General features: G+C 40.7%; 1 protein-coding gene across 1 annotated transcript in view; it reads left to right on the forward strand.

Moving 5' to 3' along the window:
- The first annotated feature begins 1,428 nt into the window (after positions 1-1,428).
- arap3 (ArfGAP with RhoGAP domain, ankyrin repeat and PH domain 3) overlaps positions 1,429-13,544 on the forward strand; it is a 44,193-nt gene continuing 32,077 nt past the window's right edge. The window contains exon 1 of the mRNA XM_055221789.1: positions 1,429-1,524. The gene's annotated coding sequence lies outside the window, so the exon portion shown is untranslated. The remainder of the gene's footprint in view (positions 1,525-13,544) is intronic.

The following is a 13,544-nucleotide window of genomic DNA, read 5'->3' on the forward strand; positions in this document are numbered from 1 at the left end:
TGTACCTATTTTCTTCTAGTTTTGGAATTTTTGTGTAGTTTATAATTTTACTTCTGAGTGGATGTGGGAAACACATGTGCTACACATAGAGGTAATTCAGTAACTGTTACCTAGCAACCATAATGTTAACAAATACCAAAACTTATGATTAGACAAATGCAATAAATTACAACACATTTTGTTAAATGAAGGTTTAAACTGGCAGAAATTGTCTCTGCTCAGGGCTATGTTCTCTGCTTCTTCAGACCAGCTCAGGTGGATGCTCTCTGGTTCTTCAGACCTGCTCAGATGGATGTTCTCTGGTGGTTCTTCAGACCTGTTCTTGTTCGGGTGGATGCTCTCTGCTTCTTCAGACCTGCTCAGGTGGATGTTCTCTGGTGGTTCTTCAGACCTACTCCTGCTCTGGTGAACGTTCTCCAGGGTGGATGTGGTGGGGTTTCCTCGGCCTCTTGGGGAAGACGGGCTACAGGAAGCAGGAAGTGTCTGGGACAATGGGAGAAGAGGAAACAGGAAGTGAGGGTGGAGGCCAGCTGACCCTTCACCAGAGGAAACCACGCTGAGAGACGTGCATAATGTAGCACCACTAAAGCAAAAGCAAAACTGGACTAAACCGAGACTAACCCAAGACTATACCAGGACTAATGCAAGACAGAGACTAAACCAGGACAAACCCAAGCCCAAGACTATACCAGGACTAAATCCAGACTGAATTAAAGCAAAAGATTAAAGGATAGTCAATATGGCAAACCAGAACCAAGCCAGAACTAAACCTGGACTAAATATAAACCACAAATAAATATGCACAATCAGTGTCACTTTTCTGAGGGAGTGTCTGCCAACTGTCTCCAGGGAGACTTTTTGCTCTGCCTGTACTGTACCACTTTATGGCATTAAACTTCTCTATTTCCATGGAGAGTTACAATTACAAGTCAGAGCTGCAGAGAGGCAATCCTGCTCACAGATTATAGAATGTGATGATGTCATACTCTCAGATGGGGCAAGAGACAGTTTTTTTTTTATTGATTACAAAGTATTTTCCATAAGAAGTTTTTTTTTTTTTTAATGATAATTTTATAAATAATATAAACCTAATAGAATGTGGTGGAACCACAGACTGTATGTATAAATGGACAAAGCTTGTCTGTAACTGCTGCTGTCTCAGTCTCAGTCTCATCTAGCCTTGGCGAAAGTGGAGTTTGTGTGTCCACCTATTGCGTTCCCAAAATCACGCAGGCCCTGTTCAATCTATGTTTTATTATTTTGAGTCGAATTGTCATTTAGTTCATACAAAACAGGAAACTTTAAAGTTTTTCCGTGGTCTTTTATTGTGAAAGAGGAAGTGCGCTCCGTAGTGACAGTGTTACACTTGACGCGCGTCTCCTCCCGAAAAATCTGTCAGAGAAAGTCCCGCACAGTGGATCTACGGAAGAAACCGAGCCAAATCGGGCCGGACCGAACCGATAAGCTCCTAAAAACTACGAGCACTTTCAAACCAGTGCTCCACGGAGTCCTGCGCCAAACGAGGTAAAATGCGATTTGTTTTGTTTGTTTGGACAAGTTTGTGCAGAGTTTGTGTCTGTGCGGAGTTAGTGCGCAGAGAGCGCGCGCGCGCAGCATCTCCCCTTGACTGTCACCGTGAGTCACTCAGATTTAGTTTAGAACAAAAGAGCTGATTATAGTGCGTCAGGGCGCGTATGGAGAGGACTATTACACAGCGGTTTGGACCTAATACCGTCTGTCATATCGTCGGTGGCAGGTGCAAAAGCGAATAAGCCTGTACCCTCCAAGCGAAAGGATGAGTCCCTTTGCTGAAGTGAAGTAAATGTGATTCTCTGTGTGAGGGACACAGGCTGTAGCGCTGCAGAGTGACGCTTTGGGGCCTGGGTCTGTCTAGTCTACAGTTTAAAAGTGTTCACTAATCTAGAGGCTGCCAGTTCAATCCACAGCGTTGTGAGGTCTATACTTGTTGTGTCCTTGGGCAAGACACTTATTGTCTCTGTGTATGAATGTGTCATTGATTATAGAGTGGCGTTTGTTACAGAATGGCTACATTGTCTCTGGCCAGACTGCCCCAGGGCAGCTGTGGCTCATGTGTTGATTTTGTGTGTTCAGCTCTGCAATAAACTATAGTTAAATCCTGGTCTAAACCAGGTCTTAACCAGGGCAGAGCCAGGCCTATCCCATGTCTAAACCACGGCAGCACCAGGTCTATCCCAGGTCTATCCCAGGTCTATCCTAGGTCTATCCCAGGACTATCCCAGGTCTATCCCAGGACTATCCCAGGTCTATCCCAGGACTATCCCAGGTCTATCCCAGGTCTAAACCAAGGAAGAGTCAGGACTAAGCCAGGACTCTGTAGGAAAAGGGTTTTTCAGGCAGTGCAGTGTCCAGTGAAACAGCACTAAACCAGGACTAAACCAGGACTAAACCAGGACTAAACCTGGACCAAAACAGGACTGAACCAGGACAAAAACAGGCCTAAACCAGGAACAAAACAGAACTAAACTGGGACTAAACCAGGTGTAAACTAGGACTAAACCCAGACTAAGATCAGGACTAAACCAGGACTGAACCAGGACCAAACTGAGACAAAATTGGGACTTAGCCAGGACTAAAACAGGATCAAAGCAGAACTAAACCAGTTCTAAAATGGACCAAAACAGAACTAAATTAGGATTAAACCAGGACTGAACCAGGACCAAACATTAAAACATGGCAGAGCTGTGAGATGTCTGTCCTCTCAGAGCCTGTCGGTGGATACTTTGTGTGTCCCAGGCTCCTGAGGATGGCCCCTGGTCTGCAGTGAGGTGTGGTCCCTGAACCTCAGGACACTGTTTAAACAGAAGTATACTCAGCAGCCTAAAGGAACAGTCTTTTATTGTTGTGGTTGCGGACAGGAAGTGGGGTTTCCTCCGGACAGGAGGTGGACGCCCTCAAACTCACACATTCTCCACCACACACCAGAACACTCAAGTCCTCCTTAGTCCTGGTTTAGTCCTGGTTTAGTCCTGGTTTAGTCCTGGTTTATTCGTTGTTTAGACCTGGTTTAGTCCTGGATTAGTCCTGGTTTAGTTCTGGTTTAGACCTGGTTTAGACCTGCATCAGATTAGGCCTGTCACCATAACACATTTTAAATTTATATTGCTACAGAAAAATATTGAAACTAGATACTCATTGTTCACATTTATCAATACAAAACAAGCCACACTGGCAGGACAGCTGTTCCTGAATATCATTAGAATGATCTTGAGCTGTATCAGAACAAATATAAGACACATAGATGAGTATACACCCATGGACCACTATGGAACCTTCCTGGACCACTGAGGGATTACACAGATATAAGGCCACATGGGAATAGAAAACAAGGTACTACCATTTAATGTGGAAGTCTTGTTCTTTCTATCATATTGAATGATAAGAAGATATAATAATTATCATGACAGGGCTAGTTTAGACCTGGTTTAGACCTGATTGAGACTTGGGTTTATAGGTGGGCAATACTGACAAAAATAATCTCTGTATATTTTCTTATTGTCCTTATAACAATATTCCAAAAATGAAACAAAAGAGCAGAAGTACTACCTCATCTTTGGTAATGGTTCTGTCTTCAGTTTCACACTTTTTTAGGCTTGTCACAGTCACACATTTTCAAGTGCGATTTATTGATTCTAAAACTATTTAAACAATAATTAGATAAACAATAATATTGAAATGAGCTTATACCAATTTCACAATTATCTTGAAACAGGATTAAGGAGTAAACCATTTCCTAAGTGAGTCATTTTAAACATAATGTGGCCAGTGACATATAAACAGTGGAATGAAACACTCAAATACTTAGTTCTAGTGTCTATAATGAGTCATGTAATTTCATTATTGTCATTATCATTATTTCAATATATATTAACTCAAGTGTCATCATAAAGGCCTAATACTACACCAAATTTAGAAAAATGTCCCCACTAGTGTAGAAAAAATGTACATGCTATAAATATTGAGCCTAAAAAAAGTTGCATAATCGGTCATTATGTGTCAGGCCCATTAGTGACTCTTCTTGTCAGGCAGGAGCGTTTGTTTACCTGTTTTGCATGTTTGGGCTAATTCCTGCATCTTCCTCAGAAGCATTTCTGGTTGTGTTCTGTGCTTTGGTTTCACTAATAACTGTCTGAGTTTGACCAGTGTGTTGTTGTTTCCTCATAGCTCTCTGTATGTGTTCTGTGACTCCTCTGATCTATGGCACTGAGACTATTTTTGGGTATTGTGTGTTCTTTTTCTTAGACCTGTCACGATAACACATTTTGAAGCACGATACATTGCTACTGAGAAATATCGCAATAAACGATAATATTGAAAGTACTTTATGCCACTAATTAAGATTTAAATAATGAAAGATCACAGTAAACTATTTTTAAATAAACTGTTGCATTAAAAGACGTAAGCTGCAACAGATAAACAGCATAATGTACCAATAATTAGCCATAAAAGAGACTAATTCCACCCCTCTACAGCTCAAATCGTGTTGTATTACAACACAAATACACCGAATCCTCCAAAAATCTCCCAAATCCCCCACTTTTGCAGAGAAACAGTGCTGAGGGTAAATACTGAGGCCCAAAACATATAGTTCCAGATTTCACATATTGAACGATAAGTCGATATAGTGACAGTCAGGACCCAGGGCCCCCAAGAGCTCATACATTTATATTTAAAATATTATGATATATAAAGTTTTATTGGAAGCAGGGCTTGTATGTTTACATCAGCCTAAATATCCCTGTCTAACGATTACACTTGTATTATATCTATAGTAGCAAAATATCTGCTGCTGCTACATTTGATTTTGAGCCGGGCAGAGGTGAGGGCAGCTATGTGTTTACACATAGCTGCCCTCACCATTGCAAGGACCATTTATAATGTAAATGTAAGCCACTCAACTGGAACATATTAAAATCCACCAGAAACTTTCAGAAATCTTGACTTCCCCTTATATATTTGTCTGCTGTTCTTGTGACTATAGTCGTTGTGACATTCTGGATGTTTTTAGTCTGATGTTTGTCATATAAATACAAAGGTGATGAGAGCAGAGTCATAATGTCAAATGTGAATCACCTATATCCTTTGTGGATACTGACAGCTGGTAAGTGTGTCGTGAGGGCTTGGGAGAAGATACAGGAAGTAGCCAAAACATGTAAAACAGATAAACAAACGCTAATGTCTGACAAAAAGAGTCACCTCATACCTAGGGACGGTTTATCGGTTAGCAGCGTTATCGGTGATACCGAGGGATTTTTCACAGATATCGTTATTGGTTCTGATATGATTTTTCTGCACCGCTTCAGTCGATGTAGGTCCATACATTCCCAGTTTGTCTTTATCACATCAGACTAGTCTTTTTGAACAGACTCATGTTTTTACAAATGCAAATGGTAACTTGTAAATTTCACTATAACTTAACTTAAACTTGGTCCTTGCAATGGAAAAAAAAAAACAAAAAAAACAAAACAAATATTGGTATCGGCAAATAGCAGTTATCAGCCACAGCAGTGGGCCAGATATTGACTATTGGTATCAGCTAAAAGAATAAGGGATGAGCCGATACCAATATCCAATATTTGGCCTGCTACTGTGGCCAATAAACAATATTTGCAGATACCGATATTTAGCTCCACAGCGATTCCCACAAATGTATCTTAAGTAGAAGTAAAGATCAAAAATGAACTTTTCACTTTTGTAAAAATGACAAACTGCGTTTATCTGGGATATAAAATAATCAGTTACAAGTCTGTAACATACCGCCATATAACACTCATGAGTCTGTTTAAAAAGGGCGCACAGAGAGTGGGGAGTCGCCCAAAAAATATCAGTATTGAATACTGGTATCGAGAATCAGGATGATACTGATCTCAACTAATGTTAATTTTAAGATGGTTATTTACGAGTTGGTTTGTTGTATTGTGATTTTAATGTCTTACTTATTCTGTAAAGCACTTTAAATTACTTAGTGTACGAATTGTCCTATAAAAATAAACTTGCCTTGCAGTAGGAGTAGTGTGTGATGAGGTAGTACCACACAGTGTAACCCAAGAGTACTTTTCTGGGACTGTTTCCACTGAAGGACTCCAGGAAACAGGAAGTACACAGTACACACACATTACTGCAATGTACCATGTGACTGAACCAGGACTAAACCAGGATTAAGTCATAACTAAACTAGGACTAAACCAGGATGAAGTTATAAATAAACTAGTTCTAAATCAGGACTAAACCAGGACTACACAAATGCTAAACCAGGACGAACTCATGATTAAACTAGGACTAAACCAGAACTAAACTACTAATACTACTAATGCTGCTACTACTATTGCTGCTACTACTGCTACTACACACTACTCTTCTGCGGGTGGTGCTACCAGTACCACTATACTACAATAGTCTCAAAGTACTTTTACTATGTGTACTATTACTCCTAGCAGTAGTACCTCTTATTTGACTATCTTCCTGTGTCTTGTGAATGCATTGCTGGTTTAGTGCAGTTGTGATGTTTCTCTGTAAACGTTTTTTGTAGTGCAGAGTCCTGTGAGACTGTGTGAGCTATTGTGTCCAACAGAAAGAGGAGCTTTGTTCAACTCCCACACAACTGGGACAGGACCAGGCACAGTCCTGGTTTAGGCCTGCTGTAGTCCTGCTGTAAGCCTGCTTTAGTCCTGGTTTAGTCTTGGTTTAGTATTGGTTTGGTCCAGGTTTAGTACTGATTTTGTCCTGGTCTAGTCCACCTGTAAGCCTGGTTTAATCCTTGATAAGTCCTGGTTTAGTCCTGATTTTGTCCTGGTTTAGCACTTCTGTAGGTCTGCTGTAGACCTGCTTTAGACCTGCTTTAGTCCTGGTTTAGAACTGGGTTTAGTCCTGCAGTTTTCCTGCTTCAGTGCTGCTTTAGGCCTTGTTTAGGCCTGGTTTAGTACAGCTTTAGTACAGCTTTAGTACTGCTGTAATCTTGGTTTAGTCCTTCTGTAGTCCTGCTTTGGCCCTGAATTCTGATTCAGTCCTGCTGTAAGGATGCTTTAGTCCTGGTTTAGTCTTAGTTTAGTATTGGTTTGGTCCTGGTTCAGTCCTGCTTTAGTGCTAGTTTAGTCCTGGATTATTTCTGGTTCAGTTCTGGTCTAGTCCTGGTTCAGTCCTGGTTCAGTCCTGGTTTAGTCCAGGTCCAGGCCTGTTGAGTGCAGGTGCCACTCTGAGTGACTGCTTGTTGCTGTAGCTCTGTGAAAATGTTTGTAACTTACAACTTAATGGGAATTTATGATTCTGGGAACAGCTTTGTTCAAGATCAAAACCTGGTTTAGCAACCAGCTGCTCAAGAATGGTTTAGTCCTGGTTTAGTCCTGGTTTAGTCCTGGTTTAGTCCTGGTTTAGTCCTGGTTTAGTCCTGGTTTGGTCCTGGTTTGGTCCTGGTTTAGTCATGGTTTAGTTCTGGTTTGGTCCTGGTTTGGTCCTGGTTTGGTCCTGGTTTAGTCCTGGTTTGGTCCTGGTTTGGTCCTGGTTTGGTCCTGGTTTGGTCCTGGTTTGGTCCTGGTTTAGTCCTGGTTTGGTCCTGGTTTGGTCCTGGTTTGGTCCTGGTTTGGTCCTGGTTTAGTCATGGTTTAGTTCTGGTTTGGTCCTGGTTTGGTCCTGGTTTGGTCCTGGTTTAGTCCTGGTTTGGTCCTGGTTTGGTCCTGGTTGGGTCCTGGTTTAGTCCTGGTTGGGTCCTGGTTTGGTCCTGGTTTGGTCCTGGATCTCCCATTAAATCAGATTTAAAAGTCATGTCAATGTAACAGCCAAAAACAAACAAACAAACAAAACATTTTAACTTTTATTTTCTACAGTTGGCAGTTCTGATCAGTCAATACCAATGTAAAAATACATTCATGGCTTCAATAATGTAGAGTTATGTCTTGATTAGCTTTTAGCCCATTTAGCTGCAGAAATCCACTTCTACTGACAATATAGAGCTTTGTTAATCCGGTAAAAGGCTCAGGCTTTCCTCTTCCCTCGATAATATGTACATCCTGGGGCACAACAAGTATCCACAATCTCTGAAAGTTTGTTAATTACTAAAGATAATGGAATTTTCTATTAATGACCAATAATTTGAAGATGTGTGTCATTGAAAACCGATAAAGTAAAACCAATAATACATTTGAAATGAACAAGATTTTTCAAATGTAAAAGTTATTTATTTGTTTATAGGTCTAAATGTGACTAAAGCAGACCACCATAAAACACATAAAGTCTTAATAATTATGGCCTTTACAAATCTGAGGTAACATGAGCTCTGTATAAATTAATTATCGACATCCTATGTTCTGATGATGTTTCTTACAGGTTTTTTTTCTCTTTTATTTTCTTATTTTTCTTATTACTAACAATATTTTATGTAAGGTATAGTCTATCTGTGAGTTTCAGGCTTTGTGCAACACAGAGGAAAAGGGGCGGGGCGACAGTACCGTGGCTGCTGGGGCTGGTATACAGCGATTTCACTGAAACATCTCTAATCTGACCGTAAAAGAAGCTTGTATATGTAAACATGTGTCCTCTACACTCTGCCACTCACCCGAGGCTGCTCTGTGTGCGCGGCTGGAGCAGGGGCCGGAGCGACGGGTCAGGGAGAGTGCTCTGAGGAACAAAACCTTGGAGGAAAAGTGTCTGAATCAGTGTATTTTGGGCTTCTAATTACTGTATAAAATTGTCAGTGAAAATTTTCATCATCTGAATTATTGGTATGATTTCATAATTGGTGACACGGTTTCTATGGGAAATCTCCACTGCTGGTGTGGAGGTGCATGATGGGATTGTGTGATGACAACTGCAGGAGCTCTAAAACATTTTCAGAACATTTGCTGAAGAACTGACATTAGGGCTTGGCAAAAGTATCAAAAATGTGATACTAATCGATACTAAAACTAGTGTCAAAACTAGATACTCATTTGAGCAAGTACCGATACTAAAACTTCAGAATATGTTTAGAATGATCTTGAGCTGTATCAGAACAAGTATAAGACACATTGACTAGTACACACCCATGGACCACTATGGAACCTACCTGGACACTGAGGGATTACACAGATATAAAAAAAAAAAAAAGTATTGTGACAACACTGCCACAAACTTTGGGGTGGAATAATGGCACCACTTTATGAAGCTACAGTGAAATAAACTTTCACTTTTCTTTATTTAAACTGATGGAGAAGCAGTGTAACTTTGTTCCAGTGAGATATTACACAGAGATGTAAACCAAACAGGTCAAACAGGATCCTATAATGATGTGATGTTTGACCAGAATGTGAATCCTGCATGCTGCTGTAACCTAGCAACAGTCACCTTGGTGTCAGTTTGACATTCAGGAACATCACATCAAATACACTAGAATCATCACACAGCCTTGAACTTTGAACTATGACTCCAGACAGACTGTTCCCAAACCCTGAACCAAATGCCCTCTTTTTAAACTCAATCAGTTGACAGACAAGACACACAAGTCAACGCTCCAAACAGCGACGCCTACTGTGGTTTAGCAACAACGTTTTGAAAACAACTTTAGATTCAAAATGGCTTAAGAGAGAAGAAATTGAGGCAATCCTATCTATTTTGAGTGCTAATTTAAGGGAGCGGAGAAGGGTTGGTTGGACAAAGAGCAGGCCTGGTTAGCAGAGCGCCAGAAGGAGATGCAGTGGGAGGAGGAGAAGAGGACCTTGTTAGAAGAAAAGCAGAGATCAGAAGAGAGACATGAGCTCCTGAAGGTGCAGGAGCTGGAGGAGAGGAAAGAATGGGAGAGAGAGAGACAGTCCAAACTACAGATTTGTGTAGATGAAGCCCTCTCACCTTGAACCTCGCTCATAATCAAGAACCTTGATTATGAGCCCAAAGCAGTGATGGGCAGATGCAAGAGGCAGGACAACTTCACACTCCCCAAAGAACTGAGGAACATCTCGGAATCTGACGAGGAGGAGACAATCTCAAAGAACCATATTTTTAAGGGCTTAAGAAAGCTTCCATGCCGGCTGAAGAAGAGCGATGGAGATGGATGGCCAGGATAAGGCTCACTGATGTATATGTATAAATACTGAAACCTGAAACCCCTCACAAAGAGACTGAGCCAGGTTTCAGTCCTGGTTCAAATTTGGTTTAGTCTGAGGTTGGATCTCAATTAATCTTATACTTTAAATCTTAATTGCACTAAAGGATGACTAAACAAGGTCTAAGCTGGACTAAATCAGGACTAGCACAGTGAAGAACAGGGGGGACAGAAGGGTTCATCAAATTTGACTTAAACAACAGCTAATATTTATTTTATTTTATTTATTTATTAGTTTATTTGAATAGGGACAATGCACATTAATCAACATTTCTGTAAATGCGCCAGTATTAGCTATACAGCTAGTTTCCAACTGCAGTCCCTATGGCAAGATGTAAAATGCCACCACACATAAAATACAAAGTTTGTATAAATAGTTAGTTTGGTTATTAGTAAAATGTTCTAAAAGTTAGTGCAGGTAAGCAGGCAATTAGTAAAACACTGTGACAAAGACAGACAAAATCTACAGACATAACACAGAACAGATGCGGCAGATGAGGCAGGCAGCACATGGCAGCACAATTTCACATTTGGTGATCACAGGCTTGATTCAGAAGTAACCATTTTTTTTACCATGATTTTAAAAGTCCTGAGTGACTCCACACTTCTGATGTGAGGCGGGACAGTGTTCAAAAACTGGACCGCTCGAACTGAGAAAGCAGATTGGCTAAATGAGCTTTTTCTCAGAGACACAACTAGAGTGTTTGAGGCAGCAGCTCTGGTGTTTCTACCACTCTGTGTAAAAAATTTAGAGAGTGGAGGAGAAGCAAGGCCATGAAGGATTTTGAAGACCAAGTTAGCATCCTGAAATTTTACTAGATTGTCCCAATTTAAAAGTTTGTGTTTGCTCAAGACTTTACAATGGTGATGGCGAAAAGGTTTCATATCCAGGACTTTGAGAGCCTGTTTATAGACCGACTGGACTGGATAGATTTTTTTTAAATCTAACGTTTTATGAATCACCAATCCAAAATTTGTGATTAGTAAAATTTAGCAGTGAGATGGCGTTCAACTAACATTCCTCATAGGCCTTGAGGATTCTGAGTCTGAAGAGGCCAGGACTGGAGCTTTCTCACACTTCCAAAATGAACATCTAATAAATAAACGTTTGAGCTGCAGATACCCGTTGTACTGGTCATTTGATTTAGACATACAGGTAGGGACAGTTTTCTGACAAGAACTGGCGAGTATGAATAGATTTGCAATTTCTTAAAAAAAAATAGTATTCTATTCAAAGTTCACATTTTAAACACATCCAGAAGAATTGAAAAAAAGACTGAAATCTGAACTGACAAACTAATACAAGAGTCACATTTCAGAACAAGTTTGTACAGATCTAAACTATACGGTTAGAAGCTTTTACACAGAATAACACAGGTGATTGTGTTGTTTGTGGAGGAAATAATTGTACATTAAAATTAAAGCCAAAGTATCGACATCAGCATCGGAACAGAAAAAGCCTATTATCAAGTTTTTTTGTATCTGTTGTGTCTGTTTACATAACTTTATCATTCAGAAAGTTGGATTTGATAAACCAGGTCACTCTTCTAACATGTGAGGTCATTACAATGAAAGAAAATGAAGGATTTCACTGTTGTTTGGTCATGGTGTCAATAATCCTGAATAATCATTAAATCTTTGTGTTTTTTTCTCACAATAATCATAACACAAAAAACGCACAGCTATTTAAACTTGGTTTGGACCTGATGTAGTCCTGGTTTATTCCTGTTCAGTCCTGCTACAGTTTATAGTTAGTGCTCAGTGCAGTGTCAGGTGTGAAATGTTCACAGACACACAGAGCCATCTTTGTTCTGAGTCCCTCATGACCCCTGACCTCACGCCCACAGTCTCCACGGAAACGGTCACTTCCTGCTTTCTCCCTGAGTCACATGACTGCACACAGACCGCACTGGGTCCAGACCCGGTCCGGGACTGGACTGTAGGAGGATCAGGCAGTTATATTTATACTGCCTATGATCCCGCCAGTGAGAAAATGCAAAATATAAACAACCCCCATTTCATTCACACACACACACACACACACACACACACACACACACACACACATTGGGCTTCCATGTTTCTTAGGGACATTCCATTGACTTCCACTACATTTCCTGGACACTGATCCTAACCTTAACCCATAGTCACTATATGCCTAACCTCGCCCTCAATCCTAACCTTAAACAGGGGGTATTATGCATATTATTTTGAGCTTTCTACCATCTTATAATGTTCCCTCATCAAAAACCTGTCTGAAGAGGCTTTATCATCCATGCATGTTTGAGTATTTTAGCAATCTCTCCCAGACCCTATTCAAGCTCAAGCTCCGCCCACAAGCCTACGTCACCCATGCTCCTACACGACAGTTCTCCATAAATATACAAAAGCACGATACAAAACAATACACTACAACTTCACAAACCTGATGCAATGCGCAGTACTTTCATTAGTGGGATGAACGCTGATTGTGTCTGAAGGGGAGTAACTTCGTACAGAGAGTAAAGGGAGAGGAGACTCAGAGCATCAAAAACAAACTTGACACATATTAAACATGTTAATATGTTTTCAGTGAATATAGCATTTTCAAAACAATAAAAGGTAACATGGTGATCTAAATATGTATGTAAGTAAGTAGAAGCGTAGAAGTAAAATACCCCATCTTGTCGTAACGTCTAGAGTAGGGTGAACCAAAGACGTGCAGAACTCGGGGCAGAGTGCTAGATGGGCGACAGTAGCTCAGTTGGTAGAGTGTTTGTCCACTGATCTGAAGGTTGGCGGTTCAAATGTGTGGTGGTGTGATTCTTCCTTGTGTACACTGGTGTATGAATGTGTGTGTGAATGGTTGGAATGGTGAATGGTTCCTTGTTGTAAAGTGCTTTGAGTGCCTTGAAGGTAGAAAAGCGCTATAGAAAAATGTGACCATTTAGTGTCTCTGATCTACCCAACAGGTGAAATCCTCCAGCGAAGGTAGTGCTGACCAAGTCTACCTGAAGCTCTAGAGATGGGTCCCCGGGCACTGTTACCTTGTATGAAAGCTCGCCGTGCACTTCCAAATGGGATCATGTGACTTGCCGGAGTTAATTTATGTCAGAAGAATAAATCCATTGTTTACATGTTCACGCTTATCTGCTTGGTTTAACCATGTATGGAGCTAAACATAGTAATCTGCTAATTTGTAAATCCATATTGACAGGACAGGCTGAGCAGGAAGAGGGATCAGGCCAAAACAATTACAAGAACACACAAAAAGCAACGCAAACATGCCATTTATTTAATAATTAAACTAACCTATGTAATATTTAAACAGCAGGACTCTCTTTCAGGCCTGTAATAGTAACTGTGTGATAATGTGGGGCAACAGTGGCTCAGTGGTTAGTGTTGGTCCCCCAACCCGAAGGTCGAAGGATCGAGTCCCGCTCGGACCAAGTTCTGT

Source organism: Periophthalmus magnuspinnatus, chromosome 5, assembly GCF_009829125.3.
Source record: "Periophthalmus magnuspinnatus isolate fPerMag1 chromosome 5, fPerMag1.2.pri, whole genome shotgun sequence".
Taxonomy (NCBI): domain Eukaryota; kingdom Metazoa; phylum Chordata; class Actinopteri; order Gobiiformes; family Gobiidae; genus Periophthalmus; species Periophthalmus magnuspinnatus.